We start from the raw sequence: 22,387 nt of genomic DNA on the forward strand, positions 1-22,387 counted from the left end.
ATTAGCTGGACAGAGTGGAGTGCTATGATAGTCCTAGCTACTCAGGAGGCTAAGGCAGGAGAATTACTTGAGCCCAGGAGTTGGAGGTTACAGTGAACTATGAGTACACCACTGAAGCTAGTTAGCTTTCAGGGTACAGGTGGTTTTTGTTTACATGGATGAAATGCATAGTGGTGAAGCCTGAGATTTTAGTGCACCCATCACCCGAGTAGTGTACATTGTACCCAATATTGTGTTTTTCTTCCCTCATTTCCCCTCCCACCATCTCCACTTCTGAATCTCCAATGACCATTATACCACTCTGTATGCCTTTGAGTACCCATAGTTTAGCTCCCACTTATAAATGAGAACATACGGTATTTCATTTTCCATTCTTGAGTTACTTCACTTAGAACAATGGCCTCTCTAGCTCCATCCAAGTTGCTGCAAAAGATATTATCTCGTTCCTTTTAATGGCTGAGCAGTGTTCTATGTTTTATATATACTATATTTTTTTACCCACTCACTGGTTGATGGGCACTTAGGTTGGTTCCATATCTTTGCAATTGTGAGTTATGCTGCAATAAACATATACATGGAGGTGTCTTTATATAACGACTTCTTTTGCTTTGGGTAAATACCCAGTAGTGGGATTGCTGGATCTAATGGTAGATCTACCTTAAGTTCTTTGAGAAATCTCCATACTGTTTGCCCTAGAGGTTGTACTAATTTATATTCCCACTAACAGTATATAAGCATTCTCTTTTCAGCACATCCTTGCCCACATCTATCATTTTTTAAATTTTTTATTAATGATCATTCTGACTGGGGTGAGACGGTATCTCATTGTGATTTTATTTTGTATTTCCCTGATGATTAGTGATGCTGAGCATTTTTTCATGTATTTGTTGGTCACTTGTATATCTTCTTTTGAGAAGTGTCTATTTGAGTCATTTGCCTTTTGATGGCATCTTTTTTTTTTGCTGATGTATTTGAGTTTCTTGTTGATTCTAGATATTAGTCCTTTGACAGATGCATAGTTTGTAAATATTTTCTCTCATTCTGTGGGTCGTCTGTTTACTCCGATTTTTTTTTTCTGTGTGGAAGCTTTTTAGTTTAATTAGGTCCTATTTGTTTATTTTTGTTTTGTTGCATTTGCTTTTGGAGGCTTGGTCATAAATTCTTTCCCTAGGTCAATATCCAGAAGAGTTTTTTTCTTGGCTTTCTTCTAGAATTTTTATGGTTTCAGGCCTTAGATTTAAGTCAAGATTAAACCAACTTGAGTTGATTTGTGTATGTGGTGAGTGATAAGGATCCAGTTTAATTCTTCTACATGTGGCTATCCAGTTTTCCTAGCACCATTTATTGAATAAGGTGTCCTTTCCCCAATGTATGTTTCTTTATGCTTTGTTAAGGATCATTTGGTTGTATCTGGCTTTATTTCTGGTTTTTCTATTCTGTTCCATTGGTCTATGTATCACTTTTATACCAGTACCATGCTGTTTTGGTTACTATAGCCTTGTAGTATAATTTGAAGTCAGGTAGTGTGATGTCCCCAGCTTTATTCTTTTTTCTTACGATTGTTTTGGCTATTTTGGCCCTTTTTTTTTTTTTTTTTTTTTTGGTAACATGAGTTTTAGAACTTTTTTTCTAGTTCCATGAAAAATGATATTGGTGTTTTGATAGGAATTGAATTGAATCTGTAGATTGCCTTGTGCAGTATGGTCATTTTCAAGATAATGATCCTTCCAACCCATGAGCATGGGATGTTTTTCCACTTGTTTGTATCAGCTGTGATTTCTTTCAGCAGTGGGTTTTTTTGTTTTCTGTTTTTTGTTTTTGGAGACAGAGCCTCACTCTGTCCCCCAGGCTGAAGTGCAGTGGCACGATCTTGGCTCACTGCAAGCTCTGCCTCCCGGGTTCACGCCATTCTCCTGCCTCAGCCTCCTGAGTAGCTGGGACTACAGGTGCCCACCACCACGCCCAGCTAATTTTTTGTATTTTCAGTAGAGATGGGGTTTCACCGTGTTAGCCAAGATGGTCTCGATCTCCTGACCTCGTGATCCGTCCATCTCAGTCTCCCAAAGATGGTTTTTAGGGTTAACAATAAAATCAAGATGGAAATTTTAAAATTCTCTGAAATGAATGATAACAGTGGCACAAGCTATCAAAACCTCTGAGATACAGTGAAAGCAGTGCTAAGAGGAAAGGTTATAGCACTAAATTCTTTTCTTTTTTTTTGAGACGGAGTCTCGCTCTGTCACCCAGGCTGGAGTGCAGTGGCCGGATCTCAGCTCACTGCAAGCTCCGCCTACCGGGTTCACGCCATTCTCCTGCCTCAGCCTCCCGAGTAGTTGGGACTACAGGCGCCGCCACCTCGCCCAGCTAGTTTTTTGTATTTTTAGTAGAGACGGGGTTTCACCGTGTTAGCCAGGATGGTCTCGATCTCCTGACCTCGTGATCCGCCCGTCTCGGCCTCCTAAAGTGCTGGGATTACAGGCTTGAGCCACCGCGCCCGGCCTATGCACTGAATTCTTACATCAGAAAGTCTGAAAGATCACCAATTGACACTCTTTCTCTTGCCTGATTGATCTGGCTAGGATTTCCAGTACTGTGTTCAGTAGAAATGATGAAGGTGGGCATCTTTGTCTTGTTCCAGTTTTCAGAAAGAATGCTTTCAACTTTTCCCCACTCATAATAATGTTGGGTTTGCTATATATGGCTTTTATTATTTTGAGGTATGTCCCTTTTATTTATCATTTGTTGAGGGTTTTTTTAAATCATAAACACATTTTCTGCATCTACTGAGATGATTATATAATTTTTATTTTCAATTCTGTTTAGGAGGTGAATCACACTTACTGACTTGTGTATGTTGAACCATCCCTGCATCCCTGGGAGGAAATCCACTTGAAGATGGTGGATTATCTTTTCGATGTGCTGTTGGGTTTGGTTTGCTAGTACTTTGTTGAGGATTTTTGCATCTATTTTCATCAGGGATATTGGTGTGTAGTTTTCTTTGTTATGTCCTTTCGTGGCTTTAGTATCAGGGTGGTACTGGCTTCATAGAATGAACTACACAGGATTTCCTCTTTGCCAATCTTTTGGAATCGTTTCAGAAGAAATGGTAACAATTTTTCTTTGAATGCCAGGTAGAATTTTGTTGTGAATCCATCTGGTCCTGAGCTTTTTCTTATTAGCAATTTGCATTACTGATTCAATCTTACTTCTTGTTATTGTTCTGTTAAGGATTTCTCTTTCAGACTTTCTGATGTAAGAATTTAGTGCTATAACCTTTCCTCTTAGCACTGCTTTCACTGTATCTCAGAGGTTTTGATAGCTTGTGCCACTGTTATCATTCATTTCAAAGAATTTTAAAATTTCCATCTTGATTTTATTGTTAACCTCGAAAAAACCATCCAGGAGCAGGTTGTTTAATTTCTATGTATTTGTATATTGTTGAAGGTTCCTTTTAGAGTTGAGTTTTAGTTTTATTTCACTGTGATCTGAGAAAGTGTTAAATAAGATTTTGATATTTTCAAATTCATTGCTATTTCTTGAAAAGACTATCTGAGGCATATATTTTTCCTTTGATTTGATATTCGATTGGAGAGGTTTTAAAAGCACTATCATGTGGTGCTGGCCAAGTTAGTTGTTTACAACTACATACCTCTAGTCTTACAACCCAAAGTTGACTTTGCACTGGGTTGGGGAGTAGTACATTAAAAATAGTGGATCTTGGCCGGGCGTGGTGGCTTACGCCTGTAATCCCAGCACATTGGGAGGCTGAGGTGGGTGGATCATGAGGTCAGGAGGTCGAGACCATCCTGGCTAATACAGTGAAACCCCATCTCTACTGAAAACCCAAAAAATTAGACAGGCATGGTGGAGGGTGCCTGTAGTCCCAGCTACTTGGGAGCCTGAGGCAGGAGAATGGTGTGAACCTGGGAGGCGGAGCTTGCAGTGAGCTGAGATCGCACCACTGCGCTCTAGCCTGGGTGAGGAAGTGAGAGTCTGTCTCAAAAAAAGAAAAAAAAGTGGATCTTGCTTTATTTAACAACCTGATAAGTTCAATCTAGTCACATTTTCATTACATAAATTGATGTACAATGCTGATAATCTACAATTCTGTGATGAATCCTTGTGTATTATAATTACCCACTAACTTGCATGTTAGATTTTCAAATACTTTATTTCCCATAAATTATGGACACTTTGATGCAGTGAAAAGGGACATAAGAATGGGAAAGAAAGGAATTCATCCATGCAAATTGACATATCTCAATACCAGTATCAATCCCTTTACTCCTATAAAAAAACATATCAAATCTGAAATGTTATGTACCATCACCCAGTCTCAGGCCTACTTCAAATACAAAAATTACACTGTGGTTAAAATGAAAAGGTCTTTGATAAGTAAAAAGGTCTTTTTTATAAAATATGTACTAAGAGCCATTTACAAATTAAATACTGCTTATTGCAAACGTGCACATTTTACCTCTTAATTTAGTTATTACTCTTAAAGTCAAAAGAAAAGCTCAAAGAAGAAGTTAAATAGCTATGACAAAATATGCTGGCCAAATTCCTAACTTACTAGCCATTAAGTGGTGCTTTCACACATACACACACACACACACACACACACACACACACAGTCTTCAGTTTTAAAAGAAGAAATTAAGAAATATCTAGGTGGTTTTAGATTTTTCTAAATGCATATTAGATAATTTCCAAATACAGTTCTAGTTATGCTATAACTACCTATCTTTGTAATATAATCGTATTCTAATTATTCCATTTCCACTCACTTCACTTTTGCCTCCATATGTCTTCATCTTCTCTTCTTTCCCCTCATCCTTATATTTCCTTCCAACAGCTTTTCTTTCAAGTATAATGCTAAGCCAAAATGCATGTTTTTAACAATTGATAGTAAAATACAACCAGGAAAATAACCTGTACAACAAAACCAAAAATCTTTAGATCTTTGAAAAATCAATATAAACACTTAAATGTAAAGGGAAAAATCCAATGATTATAAATATAAATTATTTACGTAGTTTTCAACTCACTTTTCGTCATCGTCTAAATATAAATGTTTATTTTTCTGAGCTGTGAAATGAGTGTGTATAACTTTATGTTATACCTTGATAGTTATTATTTCAAATTTATATTTCTAGAAATCAAATAAACCTACCTTGTCGAAAAATAAACCACAATTTTGGTACATTACTTCTCGAGATTATAGCCTAGAAACATACTTTATAGTTCTTGTAACTGCTCCTTGGCAAGATTAATCCTAATAGAAGAGTGGTACACCCATCTGTCATAGTTCTCCAAACATCTTTTTAAAAAGTAGAAAAACATGTAAGTCATCTGTATTTATTTACAGATAATTTAACCTATATACATTGGTACTATGTATGTGACTTTAATCAGGAAGTCTGAGGATTTTTCTGTGGTGCTTCACTATTTGTTATTTCTTATGAGCTAACTTTTAATGTCATTTGACTATTTGATAAGTGAAATCCAGACATGTTGTGTGTTTTAGAATATATATTTTATACATTATGTGCTTCCACTTAATTCTCTCCCTTCTTATACTTGCTTCATTATAGAGTTATACTTTAAGAAGAATTATAAAACAGCTTGTATAAAATAACAAACTGTATTTTCTAGCATTAAAAGAATTTCTAAATCAGAGATATTACATAGAGGTTAAGAACTCAAGCTTTGGGGTCACGCATACCTGGGTTAAAACTAGTTCCTATGATTAACTAGCTGTGTGATTCTGTGCAAATTGCTTAAACTCTTTACGCCTCAATATCTTTATTTGCAAAATCTGCATAATAGTGCCCATCTGTTGAGATTGTAATAAGAATTAAGTGAAATTATGCTCATAAAGAATTTGGTATAGTGATTGGCACCAAGTAAACTCTAAATGAATATTATATATTGTTATTAGTATATAGGTGTGGATAGAAACAAAGACTGAAAAATTGCCTCAGAACATTAATGGTGGCTATTTTGAGTGATTACATGATAACATTTTTTCTTTTGAGTGTAACCTTATTTTTTAATGGCCTTATGATGAATATTCGTTGTGTGTTCCAATACATCTGCCAGATACCCGGAATAGTTCAGTGACAGCAATAAGTCACTGAAAAACAACAGAAGTTTCTATTATAAGCTTTTTCCTTTTGAAAACTCCTTAAATACAGACTAAATTTTATCAGTTGGCTATGGTTACAGTATTAGGAACAATAGTGGATATTAGGAACAATAAGCTTCGGACGGGTAAGGGGCTGCACCTCCTTGTTTTAAGACACACAAAGGATAAGGATGAAGTCAGGATGAATGATGATGATTGTGCCCACTTCCTCTCTGGATAAATACCATGTATTGTGTTCTTCTCCTTCTGAACACTACATCCAGCACAGACCACATAGGGTTCCACTGAAATGCAACGAACCATGAAGAAATCCCTCCCCAGGGATCTTATAATAATATACTACAGTCTTCTCTGGAACTCATCGGGGGCAGTATAACCTCCCAGTATATCCTCCAGAGAGATGCTTTCATGCTAATGATTAGGGGGTAGAACCAGGTCTCCAGTGGTGCCCTTGCAATCCCCAATCCTTATTCTTCTACTTTTACTAGGTATTAAGGTGAAATTCTTTGTGGAGGATGATACAATTCACATTATTGATGAGATGATATTTAAAAATATGGCCTAAATGTGACATATAAGTTTAAATAGTTTATGAGAGGATACTGAAAGAAAGAGATCTTCTTTTCATTTAAGTTTTTATCATGAAAACCAATTTGTACACAAGGAAGCCTTTAATGTCCTAATGGTCTCATTTAAGAAAAGAACCATTTCCTTGCCTCTTGGATGTGTCTACCACATTTTGAAAGATGATCAAATTGATATTTTAGATTGGTCCCTTTATTGTTGCAAATATATATGAAAGTGTGTGTGAATTTTGAATAATGGTCTGAAGTTGATAAAGGACAATTCATAAACATCTTTAAAAATTAGTGTGTTTCTATTTGTCATTGGCCTTGGAATCACTTTTTGCTTTTCTTTTTTCAGCTTGCATGAAACTATTTAATACCAGTGAATAAATGATTGTTCAGAGTACTTTTAAAACTCAGTTTTAATTTTTTATCTTTTGTTAGTGAATTTATAATTAACAGTTTCTTTTTAACAAGACTTTTTTTACTAAAATTTTCTTACCATATGGACTAAAAGTCATAGAAGATTAAATATCACAAGCTGTTTAAAACTGATATGTCTTTTATCACTTTGATGTTTTTAATATTCATCATTTTCATGTTAAATTTCCCCTCTCTCCTACTAAAGGCTCATGTTGATGGAGATAAATTGCTGAACTGTTCAAATATTTTCTTAACATTCTAACTTGTTAAATATAAATAAGGTCATGGAGAATCATGTTAAATGGGGTGGATTACCATCGAGAGTCTAAAAGTCTTTTTTTCTTTACAGTAAAAGAACTATAAATACAAATACATTTGTGTATTTTGAGAAAAATCATTTCTGAAACATTTCAGGTCAACAAATTAGTAGAATCCAAGTTTTGTTCAATAAATCCAATGAGTATATTTTATATTTTATTTCTGTGATAGAGTGGAGGGGGAGAGAGAGATGAAGAGAGAGAGAAAGAGAGAGAAAGTGTCCTAGGAAGAAGTTTCAAATAGACAGAAAACAAACAGAAAAGGGACAGGTAGTCAGGAAACCCTAAAATTCACAGTAGTGTAAGATAAAGTACCCCATCCCATGTTACTGCAATCACTTTTGAACCTTGAATCAACACTAATCGGGTCACTATCAGTTTTTAAATAATCCCTTCACCAATAGAAAGCATATAAAGCATGTTATTTTCAAACATTGCTAAAATAAAGGCTTATTTTCCAATAGAATTCCAAGAATTTTATTCACGCATGAAGTAGTAACTTACATTTGTCATACATTCACTCCATTCCTAGCAGGTGTCCTGTTCGTGAATTAACTAGATACATAGCCTCAGTGGACTTTTAAATTCATAGCTCATTAGATTGCTTTTATTTTTCTGTGCAAAATCATGGCTCAGGATTTCTTTTTTGAGCCACTTTTTCCAAATCAGATACACACACACACACACACACACACACACATATATATATTTTTTTTCTACAAGTGTTCTATTAGGCACAATATATGGAAGAACATTCTACAAGGCAGGAAAAAAATTGGGGAAATCAACATTTTACCTGCTACTCACAAATTGCCAATTATTCTTTAAATTGTTGCATGGTTTTTACTTTTCAAAGTAAAAGATGCATATGCTTCATTATTAGCTTTTATTTTAGGGCCTTAAAATTAGCTAATATCAACACAAAATATTGTGTAGGTTGTTATCTCAAGTGTTGGTGGAATGAGAGGGTTTCAAAAGAAAGCAACGGGGCTCCACTTTAACAAATGACAACGTTGCCACTTTTGTCAACACATGCTCTTTTGTGACAAATGAGACTCAACAAATACTGATCAAGCACCTACTATACGCCAGATAACAGAGATACAGCTTTCTACTACTGCTAAGCTCTTCCTGGTGTATTAGAGACCATTATCATAATTTCCTGGTTGATACAGAGAGGAAAGCTGAGGCTCAGAGAGGTTCAGTGACTTGCTCAAAATTGCATAGGTTGTAACAAGTAAAGCCAGAACCCTAACTCAGGTGTTTGACAAGAGAGCTCAAATGCTTCACTTGCTATACAACCATCATGAAACTTTCTTTGGTGTTTTATCAGGTCTGCTATAGCCAAGAAACAGAGCTGGGTTTCATGCACAAACTTACCAAAATTGTAATTTGGACCACAATAAATATTTACTTGACTTCAGTCAGATTAGTTATTTTGTGCCTTAAGTTCTTCATTTGTAAAATGGGGATATTAACAGAACCTACCTCACCGGATTGGCCTGAAAATTAAATGTGTTAGCACATAAGAAGCACTTAGAAAACATTCACATATACTGTGAGCACTATCATTAAATCTTGTGAGCCTTTATGATTTAGAATGTGTTCTAATAGATTTTCATTTCACCAGGGGGTATTTTTTTTTTTTTTTTTTCTGTTTCTGATTTTGGAGGATGGTAAGACAAAATAGTAACAGCTGTTCAGCTGTTAGTTTTAAAGGAAGAAAGCTGCACAAAAAGGCAATGGAGAAGCACAATTACTTCAATAGACACTAAAAGGAAGAAAAATAAAGAATATATAATATTCCATATCAGAAGGAGTCTCTAAAAGCTACCCCATAGTAACACAAACACACATCTTCATAGTTGTCTCTCTAGAAATCAAAACCTGGGGCATTCACAGTAAACAAACAGCACATTAAACCCAAGACAATAAGTACATCAGGTGGAGTAAAATGAGCAGGACATAATGATACAGTTACATCTTCAGAGTGCCCCCGACACTCACTTTCGGCCATTTTCTCCCTGCCACCTACTCTTGTCCTGGATGATTAGCCTAGATCTCTGGCCTCCCACTAACCATGATTCTGTGTATTTTGTATTTGCCCTCCCTCCCGTGGTTTCACTCCACCCACTGCACTGCATCCCCAGCCTCTGCTATATGCACTGTCCCTTTTTAAGACATTAGTCAGGCACCAGTGTTGAAGTTTGTATTCCTACCAATGGTGGTCTTCAAAATTATTCCAGCTCTGAATCCGAAACATGGTCAGACTTGCAAACAATGTTTATGGACTCCTTTGTAGCAGTGCGTGGTAATGAAGAAAAGCATATCAGTTCTAGCAGCAAGCTGCCTGAGAGTAGTTATGAACGATTAACAATTACAAAGCCAGTGGAGAATGGAGTTTCTAGAGTCAGTGGAAACTACACTTACTAAAAATGACCTCTTAGGATAGAACTTCTTTTAACTTCAGTCTACACTTCTCTTTTTCAGTTTCCATTCTTTTCATTTGTGTAATAACCTTTGGCCTTTTTGTGGAAAGTTTTGACCATTCCTAAATGGCAGAGGGAAAGGGCTTTTTTTCTGTGAAGTGAGAAAGAGAAAGTGTGTGTGTGTGTTCACACAACTGCACACACACGCCCACACAAGTGCGCCTGGTAGGTTGGAAGGTGCACCTGGGTGGGTAGGAAGACACTATTGAGAGGTGACAATGTGCTAGCAGCCCTCACTCTCGGCGCCTCTTCGGCCTTGGCGTCCACTCTGGTGGTGCTTGAAGAGCCCTTCAGCCCACCACTGCATTGCGGGAGCCCTTCTCTGGGCTGGCCAAGGCCAGAGCCGGCTCCCTCTGCTTGTGGGGAGGTGTGGAGGAGGCACAGGGGGGAACCGGGGCTACACAGGGTGCTCATAGGCCAGCGCTAGTTCTGGGGGGCACGGGTGCAGGCTCCGCCGGCCCACACTCGGAGCGGCCTGCTGGTGCCATCAACCCATGGCAGTGAGGGGCTTAGCACCCAGGCCAGCAGCTACGGAGGTGGCACCGGGTCCCTCAGCACTGCCGGCCCACATGCACCATGCTCAAATTCTCACCCAGCCTCAGCGGCCTCCCCTGCGGCAGCACTGAGGACCTGCAGCTCACCATGTCCAAGCCCTGCCCTCCCCAGTGGGCTCCAGCACTATCAGAGCCTCCCCAACTGGCACCACCCCCTGCTCCCTGGTGACCGGTCCCATCAACCGTCCAAGGGCTGAGGAGTGCAGGGGCAGCTCCAGACTGGGGAGCAGCTCTGCCTGCAGTCCTGGTGAGGGATCCACTAGGTGAAGCCAGCTGGGCTCCTGAGTCTAGTGGGGCCTTGGAGAAACTTTATGTCTAGCTAAGGGATTGTAAATGCACCAATCAGCACTCTGTGTCTAGCTCAAGATTTGTAAATACACCCATCAATACTCTGTATTTAGCTAACCTAGTAAGGAGTTGGAGAACTTTTCTGTCTAGCACTCTGTGTCTAGCTAAAGGATTGTAAATACACCAATCAGTACTCTGTGTCTAGCTCAAGGTTTGTAAATACACCCATCAATACTCTGTATTTAGCTAATCTAGTAGGCAGTTGGAGAACTTTTCTATCCAGCACTCTGCCCTCTAGCTAAAGGATTGTAAATGCACCAATCAGCACTCTGTCAAAATGGACCAATCAACTCTCTGTAAAATGGACCAATCAGCAGCATGTGGGTGGGGCCAGATAAGGGAATAAAACCGGGCTGCACCAGCCAGGCTGGGACAGCCCAATTGGGTCCCCTTCTGCAGTGTAGAAGTGTTGGTCTTTTGCTCTTTGCAATAAATCCTGCTGCTGCTCACTCTTTGGGTCCACATTGCCTTTATGAGCTGTAACACTCACTGTGAGGGTCTGCAGCTTCACTTCTGAGGCCAGCGGGGACCAGGAACCCAGGGGGAGGAATGAACAACTCCAGGCAGGAGAAAGGAACAACTCCAGAGGTGCTGCCTTGAGAGGTGTAACACTCACTGTGAGGGTCTGCAGCTTCACTCCTGAAGTCAGCAAGACCATGAACCCACCAGAAGGAAGAAACTCCATACACATCTGAACGTCTGAAGGAACAAACTTCAGACACACAATCTTTAAGAACTGTAACCCTCACTGCGAGGGTTCGTGGCTTCATTCTTGAAGTCAGCAAGACCAAGAACCCACCAATTCCAGGCACACTATCACTTTTAATACTTATTTTTTGAGCAAATTTTTGAGACGTTGGCCAAGTCACCTCCTCACTGAGGACACTACACTTCCTTAGTCACTTCCAGCAACGTTGATGGTTCTGTGATTTGATAACAATGGATATCATGAAAAAGACTTTCCTAGACAAACAAAAGCTGAGGGAGTTCATCATTACTAGACCTACCTTACAAGAAATACTAAAGGGAATTCTTCAAGCCAAGAAAAGAAAGGTACTAATTAGTAATATACCACCATATGAAAGTATAAAAACAAGTAGAGTTGGCACTTTGTATCCATGAGTTCCGCATTCATGGACTCAACTAACTGTGGGTCAACAATGGTTAGGGAAAAAAAGCTTCTGTACTGAGTATGAACAGACGTTTTTCTTTGTCATTATTCCCAAAAGAATCAGAACAACAGCTATTTACATAGCATTTACCTTGTATTATGTGTTTCAAGTATTATAGGGATGATTTAAAGTATATGTGATGATGTTCATAGGTAATAAGCAAATACGCCATTTTATGTAAGGAACTTGAGCATCCTTGAGATTCTGAAATCCGTGGAGAGTTCTGAAAACCAGTCTACCACAGATACTGAGGGACAACTATACACAAATTCTGAATACTCCAATATTTTAATATTGGTATGTAAAGCATTTACATCTTTAGTATGAAGGTTAAAAGACAAAACTATTAAAATAATAATAGATACAATAATTTCTTAAGGAATACACAATATAAAAAGATGTGGATTATGACACCAAAAGCACCAAATGTGGGAGAGAAGAGTGCAAAGTTTTTGTATGCAAGAGATGTTTAGTTGTTATCACCTTGAAATATCATAAATGAAAAGTGTTTTATGTAAGCCTCATATAACCATGAAGCAAAAATCTATAGTAGATACACAAAGACAGAAAGTAAGGAATCAAAGCATACCATTAACAGAAAATCATCTAATCACAAAGGAAGACAGCAGACAGGAAGAGAGGAATAAAGTATCTACAAAACAGTCAGAAAATGATTCACAAAATGGCAGTAGGGAGTCCTTACCTATCAAGAATTATCTTGAATGTAAATAGATTAATTTTTTTAATCAAAATATATGCTGCCTACAAAAGACTCACCTTACCTATAAGGACATACATAGATTGAAAGTGAAGGGATGGAAAAGGATATTCCATGCAAATGGAAACTGAAAGAGAATGAGAATAGCTGTACTAATATCAGATAAAAAGACTTCAAGTCAAAAACTGTAAAAGGAGACAAAGTCCGTATATAATGATAAGATGATTAATTCCTTGAGAAGATAAAATAATTTCAAATATATATACAACCAACATACACCTAAATATAAGCAAATATCTCTCTGAAGGGAGAGATATACTGCAAAACAATAATAGTAGGAGACTTCAGTACTCGCAACAAAGGACAGATCACACAGACAGAAAATCAATAAAGAAACATTGGACTTGAACTGTACTTTAGACCAAAAAGACCTAACAGACATATGCAGAACCTTCCATTGAACAGCAGTAGAACTCATATTCTTCTAGAGTTCACACAAAACATTCTGCAGAACAGATTACATGTTAGGCCACAAAAATACTCTTACTAAATTTAAGAAGATTACAATCATATCAAATATCTTTTCCAACAATAACGGATTAAGCTAAAAAGTAGTAATAGGAAGAATTTCTGAAAATGCATAAGTGCATAGAAATTAAACATGTTCTTGAACAATCAATGGGTCAAAAAAGAAACAAAAAGGGAAATTAAAGAAATATCTTGAATAAAAACGGAAACACAACTTACCAAAACATATGGATTGCAGCAAAAGCAATTCTAAGAGGGAATTTACAGCAATAAATGTCTTCATCTAGAAAGAAGAAAGATCTAAAATAAACAACCTAACATTACACCTCAAATAATTAGAAAAAGAGGAACACGGTAAGCTCAAAGTTAGCAGAAGGAAGTAAATAACAAAGATCGAGCCAGAAATAAGTGAAACAGAGACTAGTAAAACATTACAAAAGATCAATGAAACTAAGAGTCGCTTAAAAACAAAAAAAGATAAAATCAACAAATCTTTAAACCAAGAGAAAAAGAGAGAGGACTCAAACAAATAAAATCAGAAATTAAAGAGGACACATTACAACGGATACCACAGAAATACAAAGGACCATAAGATACTACTATGAACAATTATACACCAATGAATTGGGTAACCTAGAAGAAATGGATAAATTTCTAGAAATATACCCTTTACTGAGACTGAAACACGAAGAAATAGAAAACCTAAGCAGACCAATAATTAGTAAGAAGATTGAACCAGTTATAAAAAGTATTCCATCAAGGTCAGGCGCTGTGGCTCATGCCTGTAATCCCAGCACTTTGGGAGGGTGAGGTGGCGGATCATGAGGTCAGGAGATCGAGACCTTCCTCACTAACGCGGTGAAACCCCATCTCTACTAAAAATAACGAAAAAATTAGCCAGGCATGGTGGTTTGTACCTGTAGTCCCAGCCAGTCAGGAGGCTGAGGCAGGAAAATGGCGTGAACCCGGAAGGCAGAGCTTGCAGTGAGCCGAGATCACGCCACTGCACTCCAGTTTGGGTGACAGAGCAAGACTCCATCTCAAAAAAAAAAAAAAAAAAAAAGTATTCCAGCAAAAGAAAAAGAAAAAAAGCTCAGGACCTGTTAGCTTTGCTGCTGAATTCTGCCAAACCCGTAAAGAAATATTACTAATACTTCTCAAACTCTTACAAAAAATTGAAGATGCATAAATATTTCCAAATGCATATTACAAGGCCAGGATTTCCCTGATAACCAAAGCCAGACAAGGACATTGCAAGAAAAGAAAATAGACCAACATCTCAAATAAAAACAGATGCAAAACCCTCACAAAATACTAGCAAACTGAATGTAAATGCCATAGTACATTTTAAAAATCATTCACCATGATCAACTGGAATTTACGGGATGCAAGTATGCTTCAACAAACATAAATCAATAAATGTGATATACTACATTAACTTAATGAAGAACAAACACTATATGATATCTCAATAAATACAGAAAAGTATCTGACAAATTCAACACCCTTTTGTGATAAAAACTCTTAACACATTACGTATAGAAGGAACGCACCTCAATGCAATAGAGGCCACATATGACAAGCCCACAGCTAACATCATACTCAACAGGTAAAAACTGGAAGTTTTTCCTTTGAAACCTAAAGCAAGGATACCCACTCTCATCACTTCTATTCAATAAAGTACTGGAAGCCATAGCCTGAGCAGTTGGACAAGAGAAAGAAATATAGCCATCCCAAATGAAAAGAAAGAAGTCGGCCAGGCACGGTGGCTCAAGCCTGTAATCCCAGCACTTTGGGAGGCCGAGACGGGCGGATCACGAGGTCAGGAGATCGAGACCATCCTGGCTAACCCGGTGAAACCCCGTCTCTACTAAAAATATACAAAAAACTAGCCAGGCGAGGTGGTGGGCGCCTGTAGTCCCAGCTGCTCGGGAGGCTGAGGCAGGAGAATGGCGTAAACCCGGGAGGCGGAGCTTGCAGTGAGCTGAGATCGGGCCACTGTACTCCAGCCTGGGTGGCAGAGTGAGACTCCGTCTCAAAAAAAAAAAAAAGAAAGAAGTCAAATTGTTTCTGTTTGCAGATGACATAATCTTATACATAAGAGACCCTAAAGACTCTAACAAAAAAACTGATAGAACTAGTAAAAGAATTCAATAAAGTTGCAGGATACAAAATCAACATACAAAATGAGTAGCCTTTCTGAATACTAACAATGAACTATTTAAAAAAGAAATAAAAAAAAGAATCTTATTTATAGGAGCTACAAAATAAGTAAATTACTTAGGAATAAGTATAACCAAAAAGATGAAATACTGTACACTAAAAACTATAAAGCATTGATGAAAGAAATTAAAGAAGACACAAATAAATGGAAAGATACCTCATGTTCATAGACTGGAAGAGTTAATATTGCTAAAATGTCCATATTATCCAAAGTGATCTACAAATTTGATGTAATCTATTTCAAAATTTCAATGATATTTTTCACAGAAATAGAAGAACATAATCCTAAAATTTGTGTAGAATCATAAAAGACTGAATATTCAAAGCAATCTTCAGCAAAAAGAACAAAGCTGGAGGCATCACACTACTTTATTTCAAAATCTACTACAAAACTATAGTAACCAAAACAGCACGGTACTGGCATAAAAATAGACACATAGACCAATGGAACAGAATAGAGAGCCTAGAAATAAATCCACAAATTTATGGTCAATTGATTTTCAATAAAGATGTCAAGAATGCACAGTGGGGAATGGACAGTCTCTTCAATAAATGGTATTGGGAAAACTGGATATCCACATACAGAAGAATTAAATTAGACTCTTCTCACACAATATGCAAAAATAGACTCAAAATGGATTAAAGACTTAAATAAATACTGCTAATTAAATACATTTACTTATATATGTGTATATATGTACACACACAATAAAATCAGTATGTTGAAGAGATATCAGCATTCTCATGTTCATTACAGCACTATTCACAATAGTCAACATATGGGAACAATGTAAATGTTCATCAGTGGATGAATGAGTAAATAAAATGTGGTTTATATACACAATGGAATAAGATCCATCCTTTAAAAAGAAAAAAATTCTGTCATTTGTTACCACATAGATGAATCTGGAAGACATTGTGTTAAATGAAATAAACCAGACACAGAAAAACAAATTGTGCATGATTTTACTTACATGCAGAATCTAAAAAAGAATGAACTCATACTAGCATAGAGTTAAACAAAAAATGATGGTTACCAGGGGCTGGAGGCGTAGAGGAGGAGATTGGGAAGACATTGCTCAAAGGGCAAAAAATTTCATTTTGTCAGGAGGGTTACATTCAAGAGATCTATTTTATAATATGGTGACTATTTTAAAAACAATTTCTCATATACTTGAAAAGTGCTAAGGAAATAGATTTTTAAATGATTTCACTACAAAAAAGGATAAGTATGTGAAATAATACATTTGTTAATTAGCCTAATTAAGCCATTTCATAGTATATACATATATCCAAACATGTTATGTACAATAAACATATACAATTTTCCTTCATCATTTATAATTTTTTAAAAAAGAACTAATCTCATGATTCCAAGAGGTGCTAAGAAGCACTTCTTTTGCGTTTTGAACTGTGAAAAATTAGGCTCCCTTTGTTAATTTGAAAGAAAAAAGAGTTAATCATTTAGGTTATTAATGTACTAAATGGAAAATCAGAAAAAAGTAAAACTGTCACACCTGCCAAGTCACTCTACTTTTACTAAAATTTGCTTTATAAGCTTAGTCAAAGGTTAGGGCACCATAATCAAACGGTTCCAAACTACAGTGGACTAAAGGCAACAGAGGCACATTCCTCTCATGCTATATGGCCGAGGTGAGCAGTCAGGATGGTGGGTAACAGGGAGTTGTGCTCAAGGTGTGCACTCCCTCAGATTCCTTGTACCCTCTGGTTTTGTCAGAGCCCGGTCTTCCTATGTGTGGTAGAAGCTGGGTCACATGAAAGGACTGTGCAAGCTCAGTGTCTTATCACCTAGATGTTGAAGCAGAACATGTCTCTTCTATACAGACTTCACTAGGGAACTTGGTCATGTGACCACATCTAACTGAAAGAGGGGCCAGGAAATGTCATTTCTAGCAGAGCAGCCAGGACCCAGCTGCAAGTCCATCATACAGAAAGGGATTTGTGTTTTGATGAACAACTGGCTGTCTCTGCCATAAGGTTTTAATTCCTAAATCTAGACTTTGGAGAAGTTCTAGATATTACTGATCCAAAAGTAGGGTCAATAACTTGTTTTAAATATATAATAATGCTGAGTGTAGAATGTAAGATGGCAGAAAGTTGATGAATAGACAACCTCATATGCTGTCAAGGATATTAGTTATTTTTTAGGAGATATTTAGTAATTAGTCTAATACAACATCTGTAATAGTGGAAGTAGGAGAGGTATAGTAAATTATTAAGTAATTATTAAATAATTATTAGCTGACTTGTTCAGTTGACGAGCACACACACAGAGTCCAACAGAATGTAAACAAATGTTCCTTATTTCAAATTAAGCCATATCTTCCAACACTAAATGAATCTAGAGGAGTGCAGGGATTTGGAAGTGGCACCTTTACTCTATTCAGTTTGTCCTTACAGCTACTTGCTATATGTGTGTCCTTTTATCCAGGCTGACAAGACTATTCCAAATGTCCAAGCCTTAGTCAGTCTTGAGGGAAAATCTCTCTCCTCTCTTCTTTCCTCAATCAAGAAAGTGTAATTTTTGTCTTTTTCATCCCTTTCCCCAGAATCTGGCTCCTTTTCCTTAATCTGCAGATTGTTATTCATTTGGCGCAAATGGAATCTGCGTGAAAACTCAATACCTTCATACTGACCTCATTTAGCATAACTTTTGTCAGGGTTCTGCTAAAAAGACAAAGAAAAAAAAAAAGTCCCTTTTCCTTCTCAGCCTGAAGCCCTACTCAAGGCTAAGAAATAAGTGGATGAGGGATGGGGGAGGGCGGGATGTGCTGTGAGCCCCATAGGCGCATCCCGCTCATCACAGGTCAGATAAGAGATTGGTTAGATTTCACTCTACCCTCTGCAGAGAACTGTTCTTTGGTCCTCTGCTTCAGAATCTGGACCACCCACTTATCTCTAACAACACCGCACCTTCTTCTTAGTGCTTTTTCTCATCACACTGATTAAGCTCACCAAGCTTAAATTTTACCAGCTTGAAATATAAATCTGTGCAAGTGGCCTGGTCTCCTCCCCTCTTTAGGGCTGTAGTTACACCATCCTTATCCAAGGTTGAGGATTCCTGGGCTCCCATGCCACTTTCCTCTTTCTCTTCTTTATCATTCATCTCCAATTTCTCCTCGCAGAGAAGAGGGGGGCTCTTTATCTGCCTCACATGGGGTATATGAATTCTGTCATGGGTCCTGGTGTCAGTGTCCTGAAGCCAGTTGTTTTCCCTCCCTATCATCTCCTTAAGAGCACAAACCTTCCCCGCAACAAACCACACCTCACTCTTTATTTGGTGACATGGATTCCAATTTGTTTATTACAAGGTTCTCTGCTAGCAGTCAGTTATGTTATGCCTAGCTGAGCTCTTGGCACTGTTTTGGGGTGACTGCGTATTTGATTTTCAGTCTTATATGGTCCTACTGTAGCAGGCAAATTTTAAGATTTTTCAAGTTTTCTTTCAGTGGAGTTATACTATTTATGGGAACGAATCTAGGGAAATAGATTCTTAATGACACTGTTTTTGTGGATTAGGAAGTATATTTATGTGTTTGTCTTCTTTATCTGAATGAAGAAATACTAGAGATTTTTGGATAATGCTCTCTTTTGGATAATGAAGTCTAGCTCTAGTTTTTTTGATAGTCCATAAATTAGAAGATAGTCTAAATGACTACAGTTATTTAAACGTATTGACATTTGTTTTGTGGCCCAATGTATGGTGTATCCTTGTGAATTCCACACTACTTCCAAATAATATATATTCTGCTATTGTTGATTGTAGTATTGTATAAATATCATTTAGACTATGTTTATTGTTAATGTAGTTCAAATCTATATTCTTACTGATGTTTTGTATAATTGCTCCTTCAATTATTATAATTTCCGACTACAATTTTGGATGTGTCTATTTCTCCATTCAATTTGATCAATTTTTGCTTCACGGATTTTGAGCTCTGTTATTAAGTGCTTGCATATTAATTATTATTATAAATTCTTAGTGAATTTATTTATCATTATGAAATGTCCCCTTTTATTCATAGTAATATTTAGTGTTCTGGATTATTATTTATCTTACATTAATATAGCTACTTCAGCTTACTTGTGATTAATATTTGCATCATAAATCTTTTTCTAGCCTTTTGCTTTTAAGTGACACGTGTCTTTATATCTAAAGTAAAATACTGTAAGAAAATAAAATTACAGACCAATATATTTTATTAACATAGAAACAAGATTCCTTTAAAAAATAATTGCAAGTAGGAATCAAGCAATCTGTAAAGATGATGTATCATAAACAAGTTGAGTTTATCTCAGGAATAGAAAGTCGGTTTAACATTTAAAAGTCAATGACTATAATTCATCATATTAACAAACTATAAAAGAAATACTATATGATCTTTCTAATAAATACAGAAAAGCACTTCACAAAAAATCCCACACTCATTCGTTAAAAAAAAAAAAAAACACTCAAAATAGTAATAGAAGGAAACTTCCTTCAACCTGATAAAGGGCATCTATGAAAAATTTGTAGTTAACATCATATTTAATACTGAAAGACTGAGTGCCTTCCTCATAATGTCAGAATGGCTTCTATCACCATTTCTATTTAATATTATACTGGAGATCCTAGCCAGTGCAATAAGACTTAAACAAAATAAAAGACAAAGAGATTGGAATAGAAAAATTGTCTCTACTTTCAGAAAACATGATTGCCTATGAATCAGCACCTAAAGAATCTACAAAAATCCTACTAGGACTAATATGTGAGTTTAGTGAGGTCGCAGGTACAAGGTCAATATACAAAAGTCAACTCTATTTCTATATATTAATAATAGCAATGAACAATTAGAAATAAAAACAAATGTAGTGCCATATATAATAGCATCAACAAACCTGGAATATTTAAATGTACATTTAGCAAAGTATGTTTATAAGTTGTATACTAAAAATTACACAGCATTGCTGAGAGGAAATAAAGATGGACTAAGTAGATAACTATTTTGTAAAGATTGCAAAGGGGAGATCTAGAATAATAGAAACAATTTTGAAAAAGAACAATGTTGGAAGACTATTTCACTTGAATTCATGACATAAAATAAAATTACAGTAATGAAAATGTGATATTGGAGTGTGGATAGTTTCGATTAAGGGAACAGAATAGAGAGCAGAAGTAAACCCACAAATATATGGACAATTGATTTTTGACAACATTGTCAAAGTAATTTCATAGAGAAAAAAATCTTGTCAATAAACTGTGCTAGATCAATTGAATATCCTTATGAAGAAAATAAATGAATCCCAACCTTTGTTGCACACTGTATAAAAAATAACTGGAAATTGAATATGGACCTAAAAATAAAGCAATAACACATAAAACTTTAAGATAATTTGATTAGCATATGTCTTAAAGAAATAAATTGATAATTACTTTCTCAGAAGGAAAACTCCTGGTTCAGATGTTTTAATAGGTGAATTCTATCAAACAAGTTTTAAGGAAGAGGCAGAAGCAATTTTAAGCAATGTCTTTCTAAAAATAGAGAAGAACAGCTCATGAGATAACCAGTTAGTTACACATCATCTTCCCCAAAAGGTAGTAGCACTAAGAGAGTAAAAATGAAAACCATAGAGTGGGTTAAGATATTTACAACACACACAACAGATAAAGGACTCTTGTTCAATATAGAAAGATATTTGACAAGGAAAAGACAACAACAACAACAACAACGAAATGGTCAAAAGACTCAAATGAGCATTTCCTAACGAGGATATCCAAATGCTCTTAAACATGAAAATCTGTTCAATTCAGTAGTCTTCAAAGTAAAGCCATAATAAGACAACATTACTTACCATCAGAATGGCTGAAACAGACTGAAAATAACAGACTGTGCTGCCTTTTGATATGTGCATGTAGAATGATGATTGCATTAGATTATAACACCCTATTTTTACTATATGTCTTCTATGTTTAGATACACAAATACTTAACATTGTCTTGCAATTGCCTGTAGTATTCAGTACAGTAATATGCTGTACAGGTTTGTAGCCTAGAAGTGGTAGTCTGTACCATATAACCTAGGTGTGTAGTAGGCTATATTATCTAGGTTTGCATGAATACATTCTGTGATGCTCACATAATAACAAAATCACCTAACAATGCATTTCTTAGAATGTATCCCCATTGTTAAGCATCACATGACCAGATAGGTGAAAATGTGTAGCAATAAGAATGCTTGTCACTACCAATGAAAGTGTTAATTAATGGAGGGCGGAGCAAGATGGCCGAATAGGAACAGCTCCAGTCTCCAGCTCCCAGCGCGAGCCACACAGAACACAGGGGATTTCTGCATTTTCAACTGAGGTACTGGGTACATCTGACTAGGGAGTGCCGGACAATCGGTGCTGGTCAGCTGCTGCAGCCTGACCAGCAAGAGCTGAAGCAGGGCAAGGCATCGCCTTAACTGGGAAGTGCAAGGGGGAAGGGAATCCCTTTTCATAGCCAGGGGAACTGAGACACACAACACCTGGAAAATCGGGTAACTCCCACCCCAATACTGCACTTTACCAAGGGTCTTAGCAAACGGGCACACCAGGAGATTATATCCCACACCTGGCTGGGAGGGTCCCACGCCCATGGAGCCTCCCTCACTGCTAGCACAGCAGTCTGCGATCTAACAGCAAGACAGCAGCGAGGCTTGGGGAGGGGCACCTGCCATTGCTGAGGCTTAAGTAGGCAAACAAAGCCGCTGGGAAGCTCGAACTGGGTGGAGCTCACAGCAGCTCAAAGAGGCCTGCCTGTCTCTGTAGACTCCACCTCTGGGGACAGGGCACAGCTAAACAACAACAACAACAACAACAACAAAAAGCAACAGAAACCTCTGCAGACGCAAACGACTCT

At 37.0% G+C, this 22,387-nt stretch overlaps 1 protein-coding gene across 7 annotated transcripts in view; it reads right to left on the minus strand.

Moving 5' to 3' along the window:
- The window catches only part of DYNC1I1 (dynein cytoplasmic 1 intermediate chain 1), a 342,240-nt gene extending 328,658 nt beyond the window's left edge, over window positions 1-13,582 (minus strand). For 5 of the 7 annotated variants that reach the window (XR_002734626.2, XM_023226602.1, XM_023226607.1 and 2 more), the window contains exon 1: window positions 13,483-13,568. The gene's annotated coding sequence lies outside the window, so the exon portion shown is untranslated. Of the gene's footprint in view, window positions 1-13,482 lie in introns of all 7 variants that reach the window. The other 2 variants (XM_023226604.1, XM_023226605.1) reach the window with 2 other exon arrangements.
- Between the last annotated feature and the right edge of the window lie 8,805 nt (window positions 13,583-22,387).

The sequence above is a fragment of the Piliocolobus tephrosceles genome, chromosome 8 (assembly GCF_002776525.5).
Source record: "Piliocolobus tephrosceles isolate RC106 chromosome 8, ASM277652v3, whole genome shotgun sequence".
Classification (NCBI taxonomy): Eukaryota; Metazoa; Chordata; class Mammalia; order Primates; family Cercopithecidae; genus Piliocolobus; species Piliocolobus tephrosceles.